Source organism: Artibeus jamaicensis, unplaced genomic scaffold (genome assembly GCF_021234435.1).
Source record: "Artibeus jamaicensis isolate MK-2021 breed Jamaican fruit bat unplaced genomic scaffold, CSHL_Jam_final contig_700, whole genome shotgun sequence".
In the NCBI taxonomy this organism is placed as follows: domain Eukaryota; kingdom Metazoa; phylum Chordata; class Mammalia; order Chiroptera; family Phyllostomidae; genus Artibeus; species Artibeus jamaicensis.
In genome coordinates, this window is record NW_026521930.1 from 7,415,461 (window position 1) to 7,435,738 (window position 20,278).

General features: G+C 52.7%; 1 protein-coding gene across 2 annotated transcripts in view; it reads left to right on the forward strand.

Annotated features, from left to right (window-relative positions):
- Positions 1-20,278, forward strand: part of GSG1L (GSG1 like) — a 205,640-nt gene that overhangs the window by 47,916 nt on the left and 137,446 nt on the right. The gene's annotated exons all lie outside the window — the stretch shown is intronic.

Below are 20,278 nucleotides of genomic sequence, written 5' to 3' on the forward strand. Positions count from 1 at the left end.
GCAAAGAGCACCATTTCACGTGAGGGGAGCTGTTTCCATCTGTCTCCGCTCCATTTAAAAAAATTCATCGTATTTATTAGCTGTGCCATCGCACACTGTCCCTGGACATATTTCATGCTGTAAAGAGACAGTCCCTGCCGTCAAGCCATGCGCCGTGGCTGACGGCATCGGCATCTTGCACGCGCTCCTGCCCGCTGCTCCCACGGGCTTGCTTGCTGCTGTCGAGCGTGCAAGCCTCACGGCTGCTCCCAGCAGCCTCGGGGATGGAAAACCCAGGCTGGTGCTGGCTGCCGCTACCCTCTCCTTTCTGGGAAATGACTGTAGACACCAAATTATCTATGCGGATGGGGAAGAGGCAGCATGAGCAGCGGGGTCCAGAGTCCTGGCTGCCTCCCTGCCAAGCAGAAGAGGCTGACCTGTAACTGGTCCTATGGGTGGGGGTTCGGCAAACTTTCTTTTCCTCCCCCTTCTGCTGATGGGGGTGCTCGCGAGTGCCAGCCCACAGAGAAGGGGGAGGCAAAGTCACGAATAATATACTCCCCAAATAATCAGCCCCGAGAACTTGAGAATTAATTGACTTGTCATTGCCGTCATCTCGGCCGAGAGGTGCTGGTGCTGGAAGACCGAACAGCATCGTAGGCTGTGCAGAGAGTGCCCGGCGGTCTGGGACCGATGTTGGCCGAGCAAGGTGGGGTTAGGGGGACGTTTTTTATTACAACTTCGAGCTGCAGGGGCAGAGAAAGGGCTAACGTCACAGGGGAAGGCTGCAGGGAGGAGAGGAGACTGGCAGGATTTCTTCTCCGACAGAGAACAACTGCCAGATAACCCCCAGAGACAACGCTCTGAGAGATTCTGGGGCAGGCCCAGAGCCGCGCGTCCTGAAAGAGTAACCGGTTTTATTTAAGTTTTACTGGATGCTCGCTTAAAAAAGATTTTGTTTCCCCTCTTGCAACACTCTGGAAGGGAAAATCAAGTACATAACGTCTGGCTTGTGTCATGGTTCAGGTGCTTCTGACCAGCCTACGCCAGCAGAGGTCAGTTGGCAAACGGATGGTGGAGCATGACCGGCCGCCTCCTGAGGTTCTCTGTGTGGAGTGTCCGCTGCGGGGCTGTCCCAAGGAGACAGCCCCTTCCAGGGTGGGGTTCTTCCTGCCGCTCAGCAAGACCCCCAGTCCTCGTCCTGTGGGGCGGCCTGACTCCTGAGCGAACGTGAGAGGTGCAGGCAGGAGCAGGCCACGGTGGGGTCTGTGCCCGCAGACGGACCTCGGATTGAATCTGCCTCCTCCACACACAGCAGCCAGGTCCCAGACAGTGTCTCCATTCTTCTGAACCCCGGTTCTCCAACCGTGGGGTGAGGGGGTACTAACTGTGCTAGTGACTGCTGTGCCCATCGTTTGCCATGAGCTCCCCGCGTGTCCCAGCCTCGTGGCCCATCCGACTGCAGAGGAGGCTCACGGGGTGTCAGTGGGAGTGACGTATGTCTCTTCTGGGCTGAGCGTACGGCGTGCTCTCCCCACGTTTCCTCTCTCTCACCTTGGTGCACCCGCACCTCGGAAGGAGCCTGGGTCCCCAAGTCCCCACACAGGTGGGAGTCATGCGGGAGAAACAAGCCTTTAAAATGTTGAAGTGTTTGCAACAAAAGTTAGTGTCAACTACCCCAGAGAATCCAGTAGTTCTCCTTTGAGAATTATGGTGAAAAATTAAATGAGGAAGACAGACCTTATAAAATGCTGAGCAAAGTGCCTGGCACATAGAAAAAGGTCAATAAAATATTAGGTGTGCATATTAATGTATTCACTCAGCAAATGTTACTGAGCTCCTATTATGTGCCAGGCATGTGAATTAAAACAACAAACACATAAAATCATATTGGGATTTCGAAAATTACATAGTGCCCTCCACTGCACAATGGGGGTCAGCACTCCCTCCCTCAGCGTCTGCTGACCCCGCCCCGCCAGGCACCCGCTGCACGGTGGGCTGTGAGGTTGGGCACGTTCAATGTCACTCCTCAGCCGTCTGCGGGCTGCTGAAGACGCATCCTTCAAATGCTCAGTGACAAGTCTTATTTGTCCCTAATCCTGTTTTGGGAAGTCAGGGGGATCTTGGCAGAGGAGGGAGAGTCCCAGGTCAGCTTTGAAGGCCTGGGCAGGACTGGGCAGGTGAGAATGAGCATCTGGGCAGAGGGGTGGGTGCGTCGTCACGAGGCCTGTGTGTTGAGATGTCGTGAGAGCTTTGGAGCCTGGAGCCCCGGGTCTCCGTGGCAGGCACTGCAGGGCACTCTCCCCGGTACGCGGTGTCCTGACCCCTGTGACCCGTGAACATGCTGCCTGAAAGGGTGACGGGGACTTCTTTGGGTGGGGTTGGTGACAGGTCGGATTTGGAGTTGGGGAGTTCACTTGATTTTCCCAATGTGCCAGTGGGCCCCACCCAATCCCACGAGGGCCTCAGAGGGGGAGGCCCTCTCCCAGCCCTCGGCAGGGGCTGTGTCCGTGGGGCAGTGAGGTCAGGGGGCCCCATGTGCCCACTGTGTGGGCGGAGCAAGGGGCCGCTTGTCCGGGACTGCGGCAGCCACAGGGGGCTAGGAAAGGCAAGGAGGCGGACCCCCTGTGGACACCCGGCTGAGCGCAGAAGACCCGTGGTGGAATCGTAAGGAAAATTCCGTGTTGCGTGAACCATTAAGCTGTGGCCGTCCCTCACAGCAGCGTTGAAAACTACCCCGGTGTCTGACAGAGAGCGTCAAGGTCACACACGACAGGAGAAGGGGCGGGTGGGGCTGTTCGCATTTATTCTCTGTGAGCAGTGGGTCTGAAGCGTCAGTGGGGGACCCACTTTTCCCCAGAAAATTGATATTCTGCATTCTGTGTTAATATTAATTAATGTTAATGTTCTGAGAGCTGCCTTGTTTCAATGGGTATGAGTTTTCCACAAATTGAATGTATATCTCTTATTTAATTAATGGAAATATAGGTTATTCCCAGTCCTTTGCTATTAAAATAATGCTGCAGTGAGTTATCTTGACCTGGTGTTACTTTGGACACGTGTGAGTATGTCTGTCAGATGAATTCCAAGAAATGATACTGTTGGGTCACAGAGAATATACATTTTTAGGAGTCTGCTTTTTAAGTAAATGTCTGAAGGCATGACGGTTCTGCAAGAACTGAAATTAAGTACACATTCCCGAACAGAATTCTGATCTGGGCTCTATAAACATCCCAGTGTGTGACAGTGCGGGTGGCAGGGAGGCCGGGCGGAGGCTGAGGCAACGGACTCAAGACGTGTGTGTGTGTGGGGGGGGGGGTGGCGGTGGTAGGGTGGACAGATGTTTAAGACTGGCCTGGCATGGAGAGTGTAAGTTGATTTTCTTTTATTTTTTAAGATTTTATGTATTTATTTTTAGATAGAAGGGAAGGGAGGGAGAAAGAGAGACAGAGAGAAACATCAACCTCTCATGCGCCCCCTACTGGGGACCTGGCCTGCAACCCAGGCATGTGCCCTGACTGGGAATCAAACTGGCATCTCTTTGGTTCATAGGCTGGCACTTAATCCACTGAGCCACACGAGCCAGGACTCTTTTCTTTTTTTAATTAAAAAAATTAAAAATTTGTTTATCAGCTTGGTAAATTCCTGAGACATCAGAGGCTCTTTCTCCATGGCCCTGGGTCAGAGAGTCACGTTGGGGCTGGACTCTCTGAAGACGGGCGAGGCCCATGGCTCCCGCGTTAGGGCTGAGTTCTAATCTCCCGTCTCTGCTGCCTGGTCGTATTGACCCCAGGTAGATAATTACTTCTGTGATTTGAGGTGGGGAGCGAGAAATGTGTCATCGTAGACTTTAAACAAAGAATTTCCAGGATCAGCAGCCCGTCGAAAGAGAAGAGGACACCAGTGTCCGGACCGCCTGGGACCGCCTGGTTTGGGGGCTCCTGTGATTTTCACGGGGTCAGGTGCTGCAGCCACAGTGCCACTGTATTTCAGTGCTTATATACTAAAAACAGAGTTGGCGCTTTTACTATGAATTCTCCATTCTTGAGTTTATTTCGATTCTTCTGTGGTGAACTGGATTTCAACGTCAGCGCGCTTTTTCAAGAACAGCTCGTGTTTACTCTGTTCTCCGAATACTTTCATGACAGGGAACGTCTGCCCGCTGCCATCGGTGCTGAATGCCCGGCTCCGTTCCCCTCACTTCCCTGCAGCCCACCCCAAGAAGGACACCGCGCCCGCCTCTCTTCCATCCTCCCTCCCGAGGGTGGGGTGGGCGCCAGCGCGGCTGGGACAGCCTGGCGGGCCCCCCCCCGCCCCCCCAGCATGGGTCACCGGGGAGGATCAGAGATGCTGCAATTCAGGTGGAACTCTGGCTGCCAACTTCAGGGCAGCCGAACAGAAGACTGTCCCTCTCCCCTCTTACGTGTGGGATATTTGTCACTCCCCAAACATCCGTGGCTGCTGTGCACCTCCACACAGGCTGGGCACTGCACAGCCCAGGAGGTGTCCCTCACCCGGCAGGATGTGAGCAGAGCTTGAAGTGCAGGATTCTTTTAGCCCTGCGTGTCCCGGCCTTCAGCCATTCTCACCACCTCAATGAATTTCTCCTTGGCCTCCTACCCCTCTTCTACCAAGACTTCTTTTGTTGCTCTATATCGGCTCATATTTTCTTTACATAAATGAGTTGAAAGGGAAGCTCTATATTACAGTTGAAAATAGAAAACCAGCACAACTTGCCAGTAATAGAAGAAATATATATATGAGGGGGAACCCAAAATAACACTGGAATTACCTTCTGGAGGGCGGGCCCCTCGTGGAACAGGCTCCCCCACGAGGTGAGTGTTCTAGGGTCCCATCTGTGTCCGTGTGCCAGCTGGCGTTGTGGTGAGAGGCTGAGTTAGGTGTCGGTGAAATTCTTTTGAAGACTCTTTCAATGCGTTTGCCCACTTCATGATGGGTGGTCTGCGCGCGCACCTGCCCCCTCCGTGCTGTTCAGCAGTTTTTGACCAAAAAGGGCCTGACTCCCCAGGCCCCACCCTCCCTATTCACCCGATCTCACCCCAAGAGACATTTTTTGCTGTTGCCCCAGATGAAAAAAGCCCTCAAAGGGAAACATTTTGCTGATGTGGAAGAGATGAAACAAAAATGGCAGAAGCACTAAAAGGCACCAAAATTGACAAGTTCAAAAGCTATTTGGAGCAGTGGGAAAAAGTCTCATAGGTGCATCAAATGGAGAGTACTTTGAAGGTGACTAAAGTTTAAACCTGTAAGAAAAAATGCACAATTTTTAAATAAATAAATTTCATTTTTTGGGTCCTCTCTCATCTATACACCTGAGCCTGTGTGTGTGTGTGTGTGTGTGTGTGTGTACGCACATAAAACAAAGCAGGGCATCCAGTTCTAGCCAGACTCTCTCTCTCTGTCTTAAATAGAAGATTAGCAAGTGGTAACAGGATCACAGGATTGAAATTTTCTCCTGGAAGTGAGCTGAGGGGTGGGAAGGGAATTGGGGAGCCTTTGCTCCCCATGATGTGGTGGGGTTACTTCAGCGCCAAAGCTCCTGTTGTGAACCAGCTCGGGGGCACGTGAGGAAACCCTGCCCCTTCTGATACCCCACCGGCTGCTTGATCTTTTGGCTACATCTCCATGAGGTTGTCCAAGCCTTTTACACGCTTTCACCACTGGGATGTCTATGCCACCTCGGAGGGGCCTCTTCTGCAGCGGGACTCTCCTTTGGGTGGGGCAGACAGAGTCCTGCTCCTGGGACTTGCCGGGTTTACTTCTCCCTGGAGTCGAACGGAATGAATCAAACCCTTCCCTTAAGGCCCATCCCGCCGAAGCAGGCTGCAGGTGCGGGCTCTGGAGTTAGAGCACTGCGGGCAGCGGGATCCTGGACCCACCAGTTGTCACCTCTGTGCTCTGGGGCAAGGTGCTTAATCTCAGTCTCTTCATCTCGTAAGTGGGCTGGTGCCACTTTCACATGGTGTCTGTGAGAGTCCGACAGGAGCCCAGGCAGGTTCCAGCCTCAGCTCAGTGTCTGGCCCACGATGAGAGCTAACGCGACTCATGAGCCCTCCCAGGTCTTGGTTTTCACTTTTGGAGACCGAGGATGGTGAGCGCAAGTCCCCACGTCCTTCCTCCCATCTCTAGTCAATAATTCTGTGCTGAAGAGGAAGAGAAGGGAGACCAGGACACAGGTGCTCTCTAGTCATAATCCCCCCATGCCAACCGGTGTGCCATGGAAAAACCACCCCCGATCCCCCCTCACAGTGTGCCACAGAAAACCCACCCCCTCCCCCTCACAGTGTGCCACAGAAAAATCCACCCCCTCCCCCTCACAGTGTGCCACAGAAAACCCCCCCTCCCCCTCGCAGTGTGCCACAGAAAACCCACCCCCTCCCCCTCACAGTGTGCCACAGAAAATCCGCCCCCACTCCCTCCCCCCTCACAGTGTGCCACAGAAAACCCATCCCCTCCCCCTCACAGTGTGCCACAGAAAAAACACCCCCACTCCCTTCCCCCTCAGTTTCTCCTCAAAAACATCCTCTTGGGGAGAGAGCACAACACATGAAGGACTTGTGATATGTCCAAAAAGAGCAGAAATGAAGCTGATGGGTTAGGAAAACCAGCCTCGTCTTGCTTTAACAATGCAACTTATGGGATGACATTAAAAAGTTCACAATGTCCTTTATGTATCAAGCTCCCTTGAAAGACGATGACAATATGAATTTTGAGCATTTATTGAGTCCTGGTCATGCATCAACTGTCTCGAACGCCTGATTTCCTTTGGTCCCCAGCTCTGTATGAGGTACCACCAGCTGCTGTAACAAATAAACCCTGAGATATCAGTGGATTTCCCAGTGGTCATTTGTTTCTTGCTCACGTGTTGCTTCAGTACAGGTGATCCCGGGGGCGACAGATCTCCCCGATGCAGTGACGTGGAGACCAGGCAAGTTCTATATTGTGCCTCCACCCCTTCCTAGCACCTCGGAGTCCTCTGCATCTGGGTGGCACAGTTGCATAAAAACCCTGGGCAGGAAGTGGCGCACATCCCTCACACGTGCATTTGGAAGGCAAGAACCTGCCAGGTTGCAGGGGATGCTGGGAAATAGTGCACCTGGCGGGGCAGCCGTTTTGTGGCGTGACTCCACACTGCAGAAGGAACGGTGCATTTTTGGGGGGACAGCTAGCTCTTTCTGTCACGTCTAATGTGATGTAGATGACAGTGATACCCACTGTACAGATGAGGACACTAAGACCTAGAGAGTCTGGTCTGCAAGTGGTCAGAGAGCTTGTTTAGGACTTGAACACCAAGATTTGCGAGTTCAAAGCTCTCACATTTAACCACCATGGTGTTAGTTTTAAAGAGGAATTTAGATTCTTCCAGCAGAAGAATCTAAATTCTGCAGAACAAATTCTTCCCCTCAGTTTACCCACAGTGCCCCACGTGCCCAAGCAAGGCACATCTGGAGGCCTCGGTGACCGTCCTGCTGCCAGGCAGGAGTTGGTCTCTGCTATTGCATCCACTTGGACAAATGATTGTCTTCAGAAAGATAACCCACATTTTGGACTCCTGACAGAAATCAAGGCCTGGTACCATCTGTAAGAGACAAATAAATCAAAACACCATCAGCAGATGAGTGTGAGCCATCTGCTGCCCTGTCAGTTGAACTGGCAGAGCCTCCGGAGAATTCTGGGGAAGCACTTGCCAAGCCGCCGCCACAGTCTGAATGGTGAGGGAAGATTCACTCGAGATCTGCCGGCGTTTTTCTTTGCTCCCTGCTCCCGGTGCTGAATTCCTTGAATCCAGCCAGCGAAGTGGGGGAACTCTTGCTCTTGCCAAACAGTTAACGTTGTTTCTCATCAGCCGCATTTGCTGGGGGCCAGGACCAGCTCTCCTCTGCCCCCTGCCCCTCCTCCCTCAGCAAGTTGAAAGCACCAACTACGGATAAAACTAGCCGCTCGCCTACCAAGAAGTGGGACCGAGCCTCGGAACCAGACTCAGATCAGGACTGGCTGTGCTGGGTCCTGCCTGGGCATCTCAAATGCGGCCACTGTCTGACGGCCGATTTCTCCTGTCACAGGTGGAGTTCTCTGCGGAAGGCGCCCGAGACTTGCTTTAGGAAGCATGGGTTTTTCTAGAACCTGCTTACCCTGCTGAGAGGCGGTACAAAGTAATGGCCAAATGCAAAGGCTCTGTACTGGGCCGTCGCAAGTGGAATCCTGTCTCCATCACCAGCTGTGTGACCTCAGACGAGTTACTCGGTTTCCCCGTGACTCAGTTGCTTCATCTGTAAAATGGGGGGTGGTGGTTTGTGAAGCGCTTTGGGCCTGGCACAAAGTACCTGTGAATGCAGCGTGTTAGCGGCTAGTACTCGCTGGCCAGCCTCGTGAGACCAGCGCCACTGCCTCTCTCTACTGCCCCTGCATTCCCCGAGTCCTCACTGTGGGCCTCCCGATGCCCTCTCCTCGCCCTGAACCCCGCAGAAACCCAACACCACCATCTGGTGGGGGCTGAAATTAAGTCACGATTCTCAGACCCCGGGGTCTGGGGACCCAGCCAGGGATGCTGGGTTCCCCAGTGCCCCTCCCTCTTGCTGCCTGTCTTCCTGCTGCCAACCAGACCTGGGCTCCTGCGTGTTTATGTCAAGGGCAGCTTGGCCGACCTCCGTGCTCCACATCCCTCGGCCGGCCTCGGCGTCTGCTCTGGCCACCTCCCCGAAACTGCCCGTCGTGGTCCTGCCAGGTGCCCTCCACCTGCTCAGGCTGAGGCCGCACCAGTACAGCCTCCTGCTTCTGGCTGGGGAAGACGCCCAGGTTGCCTGGGCTTTTTGGGGAAGAGTGCAATGTGTCTGTAACCCAGGATCCAGGGAAGGGCTCAAAAATAGCTCTTCTTTCTGGAGCCAAGCACTTGGCAGGCGTTTCCATGAACTTTCTTTGGTTTCCTCCTCTTCGCAAGTCTGGAAAGCCAGGCACTCCGTGACGGCCATTTGGCAGGTGACGAAAAGGCTCAGGGAAGTGACACCACTCTGTGAGGCCGGGCGGCTAGGAGGAGGGAGAGGAGGGTTTGAACCCAGCGGTGCCGGCTCTGCAGCCCCGATACCTCTGTTGGCCTTGCCAGCGCCCGTTCCGAGCAGGGAGCCTGAGCTGTGATGAGTGACAGGGGGCTGTGGGTGTCAGCTCATTAAGCTGATCCCTTGCAGATGTTGCCTGATTTAAATCCTGACTGGAGACATCTTGTTTCATACCCATCACCTCATTTAGCCCTCAAGCAGCCCCACGAGACTAGAATGATCATTTACTGGCAAAAACAAACAAAAAAACCTCAGTCAAACAAAAGCCATTGTTTATACACAATCCCGCAGCTAGCAGTGGCAGAGTGGGGACTCGAACTCAGGTCTGTGTGCAGCCGAGGCCCAGGCTTCTCTCTGGGAGCACACACTGCTTGGCCTCCGAGACCTTGCTGTACCCACTCGCTGCCCCTTGCTGCCCCCACACACAGCCTTCTGTCTCAAGAAGCCAGACTGGAGGGGCCCCTCAGCAGAGATTCTCGGCATCAGGTGTGAGCAGCGAGCCAGAGAGTAGGCAGCTGTGACCTGGCTGGCTGGATTGGGCTGGATTCCTGGAAGCGTTTTCTCTGCAAGGGCCCCTGCCAGGTGCTCCTCTTGGTGGCGATATCCGGGTGCCTGCTGAGAAGCTCAAGCTGCTGTGTCCAGGGCAGTCTCTGACCCACCCCGCCCTCGCCTTGCCTCCGCCGAGCCCCGTGGACAGTGAGTGGGTCAGAGGGGTCTGCAGTGAGGGCAGCGCAGGGCAGGGCCTCTTGGGTTGTGCGTTTTATCCCCAAGCTGCAAAAAGCCAGCAGCAGCCCCAAAGGCGATGCCGCAGGGCCTAGGAACACATGACCTTGCATTTGTCTTTTCTGAGCAGGCAGCAAACCCTTCAGAAAGACATTTAGACACAACTTCTGGGGTTTGTTTCAAAATAACCCATGGCGGTGCGGGTGGGAGTGCAGGGGTGACAAGGCTGGCCGCGGGGTGACGGCTGGAGACTGGGAGTGGGCACATGGGGCTCATCATACTGGTCTCTGCTTTTGCAAAGAAGTGGAAGTTTCCCATAATTCAATGTGTTAAGGTATCTCAGAGACGCTTTATTTGCCTGAGTCCCAACAAGCCAGTCTGGCTGTGCAGTGCCCGGGGTCTCTGCCCCGCATGGACAAGAAGTCAGCCCCTCGAGTGACGGAAAGAGCTTTGGAGAAACACAGACCCGGGCCCGGTCCCAATTCTGCCATTTCCAGGCTGTGTTAACCGTGGGTGTGCTGCTTTGCACACTTGAGCCTCTGTTTCCTCATCTGCACAGTGGGGACGGATACTGACCTCACACAGTGTGGTGTGTGCCAAGTCCACAGCATGGCACCTGCCCCACACTCTCTGTGGGTCCTTGGACCCTGATCTTAGGCAGTGTGACAAGCTCTAGCTCTCACCTGCTGGTGGGGAAGCCGGCCATTTATAGCCCCCAGGGGACTGAGCTGTCCTCAAGGCAGAATGCGGCAATATAATATATTATACATATGTAAGCACTGTAAAAACACACTGGAAATTCATAGTAAGGAGGCATTTCTTTGGCACAGGGCTGGTGGTGGATGAACAAAGCAGGCTTCGTTGAGGGTGTGCATTTGAGCTGAGCTCTGAAGGCTGGGATGGTTCAGACGCAGAGAAATGCAAGGAGAGAAGATGTTGAGGTTGAGAGGTGGGAAGAGGTAGGGATGTCTGTCTGCGTCAGCGGTGTGAAGTGACAGAAAAGGAGGGCTGGGAACAAAAGGTGGCGTTCAGATGTCATGCCCTGGGTGGTCATCAGGTCTCCGAGGCCTGTGCATCGAGGCAGGTGCGAGGCCGGGGACGCTCGCCCAGCGGCTGCCCATGGCGCCACCTCCTCCCCCCTGGAGAGTGCGACACCCCTCTGTTCACCCCTTCCCTCCGCGGGCCCTGAGCCACCCCCACCCCTCCCCTGCCCCGCGCTCACCTCTTGCTCACACCTTTGCCTGCCGCTGTGGGGGCTGTCCCTTTAGGAATCTGCAGAGCACCTGATTCTTGGTAAAGGCAATTTGTGAAATGCTCTTCATTTGTTTTCACTCCATGGTCACGTTCAGAGCACCTGCTACTGTCTCTGGCTTTGAGGACACAGCAGGGAATGAGACGTAAGGTCACTGAGCGTCTGTTTGTTGGTGAAAACACGTGGCCTCCAAGTGTCAGGGACGCTGTCTGGGGGCTCTTTGGAAGAGCCCGGGAATGCCCCCCTTTGGAGCCAGGGTTCCGAGCAATTGACACACACACTTGGATATCAGGGCGGAAGCTCCACGGGGCGGGGACTTGTCTGTTGGTTCACTGCTGTACCCAGGACCTAGAACAGTGCCTGGCACTCCGTAGGTGCTCCACAAATGTTGGCCAAGTGCAATCGGATTAATACAAAAACTCTATGAAAAGAGACAAGAAAGCGGGGTGGCGGTGAGAGCGATGGGTGGGACAGGGCAAGGGCCACCTTGAGCAGGGCGGTGTTCTGGTCGTCCCCACGCACTCCTGCCCATCTGCACCGTGCGCAGTTGAGAGGGCCCGGACTCCAGAGCCCTCTGCTAGAAAGCAGCTGTGGCCAGTGGGAGGCACTGGCGAGAAACTGGAGGGCAGAAAGAGAGAAAGGTGGGGTATTCCTCCCCTCCCCTACATTGTTCTCTCCCTGTTGAGGTTTTGATAGTAACTGCATTCTTCTAAAAGTGTGGTCCCCGGAACAGCAGCACCAGCAGCCCTGGAAACCTGTTAGAAATGCAGATTCTAGGCCCCCACCCCAGAATTTCTGGTTCTGGCTCTTGCTTCCGTGGGGCAAATCTTCACAGCTCCAGCTGTCTTGCAGGCCCCTTTCTCCTGCTTGTCCTTGGGGCAGGGATGCACAGGCACCTGTGTTGCTGGCCCCTCCCCCGTCCACACTTCCACTAATGGTCTCTTCACTCAGCAGTCTTCAGTGAGCCCCTGCCCAGTGTCCTCTGTGTCCTGCTGGGACCCTGGCTGGTGCAGATGGTCGTGACATCAACCCGTATCCCTCAGACGCGCACCCATCCCCAGAGGCTCGCCTCAGTCCTCGCTGGCCACTGGGAGCTCTTGAGGTGGCCGCCTTTGTGTCGGGGCTGGGTTCCAAGTCCCATCTGTTGGCTGCCAGCCCCAGGGCAAGCTGCAAGGTGGGGGACCCCATACGGGTGTTTCCCTTTGAGGCTGTGCTGGGTAGAATATCTCCTTTCACTCTTACGGGCAAGGAATGTCCTGTTACTTTATTTCTCTGGTCTGGCGGGCCTGAAGTTCCACTCTCTAGGGTGGAAAGAAAGTCACCACACAGCTGAGGTTCCCTCCAGCCCCTGGTCATGTGACTTCAGAACTTCGGGAGAGCCCTGTGGTCTTCTCCTGCCCCTGATGGTTGCCTGGCCCCAGGGAGGCCGGCACTGGGCTGCAGGATTTTTGCAGAGCCCGTGGCCTCTGACTCCAATGTCCAGCTTTCCTGGGCCATTTTCCTAGAGGTCACTGACACCTTGGGGGGCTGCGGAGGTCCTGCTGCTCACGGATCCCCAAACACTTCTCCGCTGGGGTCTGCTGACTCCGCCCTCCTCGTGCACACATTTCTTCCTCTGTCCCCTCCCTGAAGTGGGGCAGCATTCCCCTCCTGCGGGGCTCTGGGGACACAGTGGCCTTCGGGAACCCTTCTTCCTGGAAGCAGATGCTGACTCTCGTTTACCTTCTTCATCTCAGTAACTCACCGTAGGTCAAAGGGCATGAGATGTCCATGTGTTTGGAGCTGACAATGGAAAGTGCAGGGCCACCCGCAGGCACGGGCCCCCGGGGGAGCCCAGATGTCGCTGGGGGTGTCACTCGGAGTTTGGACCTATTCACTGGGCTGTCCTAGCCGTATGTCTCGGTGGGTGATACCGACCTCCACTGATCCACTCTGTAATAAGCACTATAGAAACACCAGCATTGGTGAGTTTCACTTTTTATAGGTAGGGAAACTGAGGCACAAAGGGTTAGTGTTGATGTAGCACCTCTATTGTGATGGAGCCAGGATGAACCTGGGCAGGTCTGGTTCAGGCCCCTGCTCTGAACCCCTCCTGACGCACCCCCTTCACGACGGTGGTCTGCTCATCAGTCTTGTCTCTCCCCCATCAGCCTGCCGAGGACCATGTTTGGTGTCCCCTCTGACCCTTGTGTGGGAGGTGAGGATGCTGGGGGCCACCGTCCCCCGAGCACCCACTCTGCTCCAGGTGTCGTGTCTAAGCTCTTAGCCCAGGCTGAGTCTTTACACACCCCAACGGGTGCTGTGCCCATTTCGCTGTCAAAGAAATCAAGGCACAGATAGCCTGGGACTCATGTGGCAGGAAGTGGCAGAGCAGGATTCGAACCTGATTCCAGAGCTCAGGCCCTTGGTCTCTGCCCTCCTGCCCCACAAACCACACTGCTGCTTGACGGAGTGCAGAGTGCAAGAGCAAAACCTGTGATTAAAATGACTTACTATGGTTTTGCTAATGTGGAAGACAGATTTTTTACGAGTCAGACTGGGGTGTGAGTGCCACCCCAGCTGTGTGTTGGAATCACCTAGGGAGCTTTTAAAACCCCATTGATGTTTGGCCTGACAATGACCCATCACCAAACTGGGGTCTGCATGGGTGGGGCTTGGGCTTCCCAGGACAGAGAACCGCTTAACCTGGATGACCTTTAGGACTGTTCCCAGCTTTCAGGTTTCACGGTTCACAGAGGATAACATGCCCAGCTCCACGATCTAACTGACAAGCCTCTGAAGAGACAGGTGTCCTTGTCTTCAGTGTCATATACAAACGAAACCCCTTAGTTAAACATATACACTTAATAACAATTGACAAAGATGATGAAGCTTTAAGGGCCACTTCTGAAAGCAATAAACCAATACAGTACAGTTTGATATCTTTTTCACGAATGGGTAGCTTTATAGTGGAGAGTGAGGGTTTAAAGACAGACACCCCTCTGTGTTTGAAATACGCAGCCGTCCCTGTGGCCTCAGCACAACTTTCCCTCAGACCTCGGCGCCGCCCTGCATGGACAGCGGAGGCCAGCTCTGACCGTCCCGCTCAAGCATCTTCAGTTCGATCTTGTCCACGTAGCTGACACAGAGGCGTGAGAGCCATTTGATTGGATGTCGGTGGATCTTCCTGTCCGCACGGAGCTGTATTCTCTGTTTCAGGGCCTGGCAGCTCGGCTGGCCGCAGCGGGAGATTCCATCCTGGCAAATGGGAAGGGCTAGATGGAAAAACCACAGGGCGTGGAGCTGGGGGTCTGGGGACCGGGCTTGAGTTCTGCTTCGTCACTTACTGGTCCTGTGGTCTTCGGCAAATCACTGAAAGCCGAGGGCCTCACTTTGTCTCTAACATGGGGATTCTCAGAGCTACATTGCAGGTTATGGGACGAAAGAGAAAGCAAACACACTGTTATAATAAAACCACTCAACTAGGAACTTCCTCAACCTGATAAAGAATATCTACAAAAAGCCATCAAATAAAGTTGACGTCATATTTAATGGCACAAGAATGAGTGCTTTTCCCCTGAGGCCAGGAACAAGACAGGGGCGTCTGCTCTTGATGCTTCTATTCAACTTTGTCCTCCAGGCTTTAGCCAGAATACTTGGACAAGAAAAAGAAATGAAAGACATCGATATTAGAAAGGAAGAAGTAAAACTGTCTCTGTTCATAGGCGACATGATCTTATATATAGTAAATCCTAAGAATCCACTAAAAAACTATTAGAACTAATCAATGAATTCAGGAGGATTGTAGGGTACAAGGTCAATATGCAAAAATTAATCATGCACTATATACACTAGCAGTGAACAATTAGAAAATTAAATTAAGAAAACAATTCTATTTATAAAAGCATCAAAAAGAATAACATACTTAGAAAATCTAGCAAAAGAAATATAAAACTTACATTTTACAAACTATAAAATGTTATTTATTATTTTTTTAAAAGATTTTATTTTTATTTATTTATTTATGTTTAGAGGGGAAGGGAAGGAGAGAGGGAGAGAAACATCAATGTATGGTTGCCTTTCGTGCGTCCCCTGCTGGGAACTGGCCTGCAGGGAACCAGCCTGCAACCCAGGCATGTGCCCTGACTGGGAATCGAACCACAATTGTCTGGTTTGCAGGCCCATGCTCAATCCACTGAGCTACACCAGCCAGGGCACAAACTATAAAATGTTATTGAAACAAATGAAAGAAGATCTAAATAAATGAGAAGGCATCCCATGTTCATGATTGGAAGACTTAATATTGTTAAGAGGGCAATGCTTTCAAAATTGACCTGCAGGTTCAATGCAATTCCTATCAAATTACATCTGGCTTTTTGCAGAAATTGACAAGCTGATTCTAAAATTTATATGGGAATGCGAGAGACCCAGAAAAGCCAAAATCATTTAAAAAGTAAAACAAAGTTGGAGGACTCACTCTTCCCAATTTCAAAGCTTGCTGTAAAGCTACAGTAAACAAAACAGTGTGGTACCAATATAAAGATAGATATGTACACCAGTGGAATAGAATTGAGGGTACAAAAAATTAACCCTCACATTTACAGTCAATTAATTTTTGACAAGGATGCCAAGGTGATTCAAAGAGGAGAGAATAGTCTCTCAACAAATGGAACAATTGTATGTCAATATGCAAAAGAATGAAGTCGAACCTCTTTTATACACTATACATAAAAATGGACTCTAAATGTATAATAGACCTAAAGTGAAGAGTTAAAATGATAAAACTCTAAGAGAGAATAAGACTAAATATTTATGATTGTGGGTTAGGCAAAGCCTTCTTAAATATGACAGAAAAGCATAAGCAACAAAAGAAAAATTAGATAAAATTCTTTAAATTTAAAAGTTAAAACAAATTAAATTTATTAAAATGAAAAACTCTGGCAATTCAAAGAATACTACCAAGAAAGCGAAAAAAGCCCTGACCCCTGACCAGTGTGGCTCAGTTGGCTGGGCGCTGTCCTGTACAGCAACGGGTCCCTGCTCCGATTCACGTTTGACTTCTAGTCCCAACTGACGTTTTTGTCTCTTGCACAGATGTTTTTTTCCCTCTCTTTCTCCCTCTTTTCCCCTCTCTCTAAAAATAAATTTAAAAATATTTTTAAAAAGTGGACAGACTATTACAGAATGGGAGAAAATATGTGCAAATAAGATATATGGTAAGGTATTTGTATGCAAAATATAAAAGAACACTTACAACGAAATAATAAAATGACAAATAGTACAATTAAAAATGGGCAAGGGACCTGAATTTCTCCGAAAATGGCCAATAAGCACATGAAAAGATACTTGGTATGATTAGCCATTAAGGAAAGGCAAAACAGAACCACAATGAGGTACCACTCCCCACCGGCAAGGATGCTTATAGTAAAAAAGAGAGAGACAGTGACCAGTGCTGACGGAGATGTGGAGGAGCCGGAACCCTCACACATTGCTGGAGGGACTGTGACCTGGTGCCCCTCCTTTGGAAAACGGTCTAGCAGTTACCAAAAAGTTAAACATGCAATTCCCACGTGACCCAGAATTTTCACTTGTAGGTGTTTACCTGAGAGAAATGAAAACTTGCTCACACAAAAACTCGTACACGCATGTTCATAAATAATCAGAAAGTGGAAGCAAACCCAAACGTCCATAACTGACAAGTGGGTAAATCAAGCACAGTGCACTCATATACTGGGGCGTTACTCCGCACCAAAGGGGGCGCAGCACTGCCGCAGGCCACCACGTGGCGGCCCTGGGAACCGTCGTGCTGCGTGAGAGAAGCCGGACCAGGCGCATCCCTGGAGAAGGAAAGCCGGTCAGCGGCTGCCCAGTGCGGGGAGCCATGGGGTGTGGGGGCTGACGGACAGGCGGGCTTGTTCGGGGGGTGGAAGATGTTCTGAAATTGGCTGTGGTGATGGTCATACACCTTGGGAATACACTGAGAAACTTTTGAATTATATACTTTAGAAAGGTGAATCACATGTTATGTGAGTTATATCTCAATATAACGGTTAAAGAAAAAGAGATGGTAAAATACCCAGCACAGAAATTGTAAATAACGTGAGGAGCCCAGCGGGGGTGGAAGGCAGTGATGTGCGAGCCGGGAGACCTGGTGCTGTGCTGACCTCTCCCTCAGCGCCCGGGGCGCAGGGCCTGCGGCCTCGGTGCTCCCGTGGGCCCATAGAAATGTTTTAATTTCTTTTATTTTTATTTTAAAAAATTTTTAAAGATTTTATTTATTTATTTTCAGAGAGAGAGGGGACGGGAGGGAGAAAGAGAGAGAAAGAAACATTGATGTGTCAGGGGGACATCTATTGGTTGCCTCTCGCATGCCCCCTACTGGGGACCAGGCCAGCAACCCAGGCCTGTGCCCTGACTGGGAATCGAACCTGTGACCTTTCAATTTGCAGGCTAACACTCAGTCCACTGAGCCACACCAGCCAGGGCTAATGTCTTTTAAAATCAGATGAAAAAGCTAAACTTTTAGGTGAAGAAAAATTTCAACATATAATGTTAATATATTCATCTTTAGCTAATGAAGTTATAAAATATAATCTTAAATTTACTTTATTTTTTGTATAGGAGGGATCCAAAAAGCAGAAGTGCCCAGGGCCCACTGAAGTCTCAGTGCAGCCCTGGGTGCTGGTCTGAATTCAGCCATTAAAACTTTCCCTCTCTGGTTTTTGGGAAAACAATATGAACATTAAAGAAATCGAAAATAATCTGTTCAAAATCCGTCCACTCTAACTCATCCTCTATTTTCATTTCTTAAAATCCTCCCTTCTGGTTCTTGGCTGTCGACAAACACCTCTTTCAGCAGGTCCTAATCTCAGCACCACTGACCTGCTGCGTGGCGCGGACTGCTCACTCCGCGGCCCTGGGCCCTGTTTTCTTCTTCCGTGAAGGGAGGCAAGGGCTTGCATCTCCGGGTGGAGCCTAGAGAGGCACCTGCCCACCTGGGGCCTCACGACCGTGGAAGGGGTCTTAGGACAGGAGGCTGCTCCTTGGCCTGGCACTCAAGGCCGTTGGCGATCCGGCCTCACCTTCCTCCTCAGCGCCTCCCACCACTCCCCCACATCGGCCTTCGCATTTCCCTGGGCCTGGAAGGCAGTTCAGTAGCCGAAGGGCTTCAAAGCACCTTCTTAAAGAAGAATTTAGGAAGTCCAAGCAGACACATGAGTTGACAATGCTGGAAGCTTCCAGATCTTTCTCACCCCGGAATCACATTGTTTCGTTTTGACTCCAAATCTGTCTCCTTGCAGGGATCAGCAGTAAAATGCTTAAACCGGGGACTGCAAGCTCACTGTCGAGGTCACCCAGTCTAGTGTCTCAGGGGTGTGAGGCTCCTGCTAGGGCAGCGGGGGGTGGTCGGGACCCTGGCAAACCGGAGAGCGTGCCCCCCCCCCCCAGGGCGCTGCACCCGCCCGGCCCCTCTGGCAGCTGCGGTCTGGGGCTGTGGGCCAGCATGGCCGGCTCTTCTGATTCTTCAAGAGAAAGCAGAAGTCTGGATTTGTAGGCAACAACTTTCGTATTCTTAGGGTCTTGTGTGGGTCACACAGAATGTGCTTGTGAGTGGGTGGGTGAGCGCGTCCTCCATGTGCGCCCTTCACAAGGAAGGGCCCGGAGCCCGGGCCGGTCTTACTCATCACTGCATCCTCAGGGGCCAGCACGGTGCTGGGGCATCAGGGAGGCCTTCGAGGAAAGGCCGAAGAAGCGAAGGCTCTTATAGGCATAATATTTGGGTAAAGGCATGCACTCATTCATTTCCTGTTTGCTCATTTGTTCATTGTTTACTTATTCATTCATATACTCCAACAAATATTTCCTGAACACTCACTATGTAGCAGGCAGTAGTCTAGGCAAGAGGGTGCAGCGGCAGGAGATAGGAGGAGTATCTGGGCAGGGATGCTTGGAATGTTAAATAGATTGGTTAGGAAAGGCCCCTGAGAAGGCAGCGTTGGAGGAAGGTGATGAAGGAGAGGCCAGACCATTTAGCCACCTGGGGGAAGAATGCTCCAGGCTGAAGGAGCCGCAGCAGCCTGTGCAGAGGCCCACGGCAGGGGTGTGCCTGCCACGTGAAGAGGTCAGCCGAAGGCCTAGGTGTCTGGAGTGGAGAGAGCCGTTGGGAAGGGGTTGTTAGGAGATGAGGTCAGGGCGGTGATGAGGGGGTCAGATCACACAGGGCTTGGTGGGCCACGGTGAGGACATAGGTTCTGACTCTGACTCTGAGTTGGGAATCATAGGAGGGTCCTGAGCGGAGAAACAACCTCATCTTGGGTTATACCAGGATCCTTCCGGCCACTGTGTGGATAAGGGCGGGAACAGGAGGGGCGCACAGAGGCTACTGCCAAAAACCAGGTGGGAGATGGTGGAGGCGGGACCAGGGGAGGTGATGGGAAGTGGTTGATTCTAGATGCGATGCAAAGCTGGAGCCACAGTTCAGATGCGAAGAAGTCAGAGCAGGAAAGAGCAAGGCTTTGGCCAGAGCCCCTGGGAGGTGGGGTCGCTGCTCAGGGAGCTGGGCGTGCACCCAGGACGTGGAGCCTGCCCTCGCGGGGCCGCGGCATGGGGGACCGTCCACCCAGGAGTCACACGCACAGGAAGAGTTCTAAGGTGGCTGGGCGCTGTACGGAAGGCCGACACGTCATGAGAGCTTGTAACAGGGGGAGTGTGTTCTGGCAGGGGACCAACCCGTGTGGCGCCCCCACAGCGGGAGGAAACTCGAGGACACAGGAGCTGAGAGGAGGGAGGTGGGGGTGTGGGTGGAGAGGCCGCTGGGGGCCAATCCTGGGTCCGCATGGACAATGTGGCCCTTATCCTTCGGGAAAAGATCAGGGGGTTTTGAGCAAGAGCGTGTGAGGGCGTGTGTTTGATGCGACCAGAGAGCTGTGCGTTGTGGAAACACCCGTCTGGCTTCAGTGTGGAGCGAGGCCAAGGGACTGGACGGAGGCCGGAGTGGAGGCCAGGGGAGCCTGAGGGAGCCCAGTGAGGGGCTGCAGCCCTGGTCCTGGTGGGCGCGGAGGGCGTGGAGGCCGTGGGAAGGGGTCCCGGGCTTTGAGGGGATGGGAGTGACAGGGCGGGATTGGGTTGGGAGGTGAGAGAGGAAGCAGAGCTGTTCGGCCTGCCCCTGCAGGTTCATTACTGTTCCAGGAGTAAGTGTCGGAGAAAGATGCCACTTGGCTGAGAGACACTCGGGGCCCTCGGCCACGAGGCTCACGGGACAGGGAGAGGC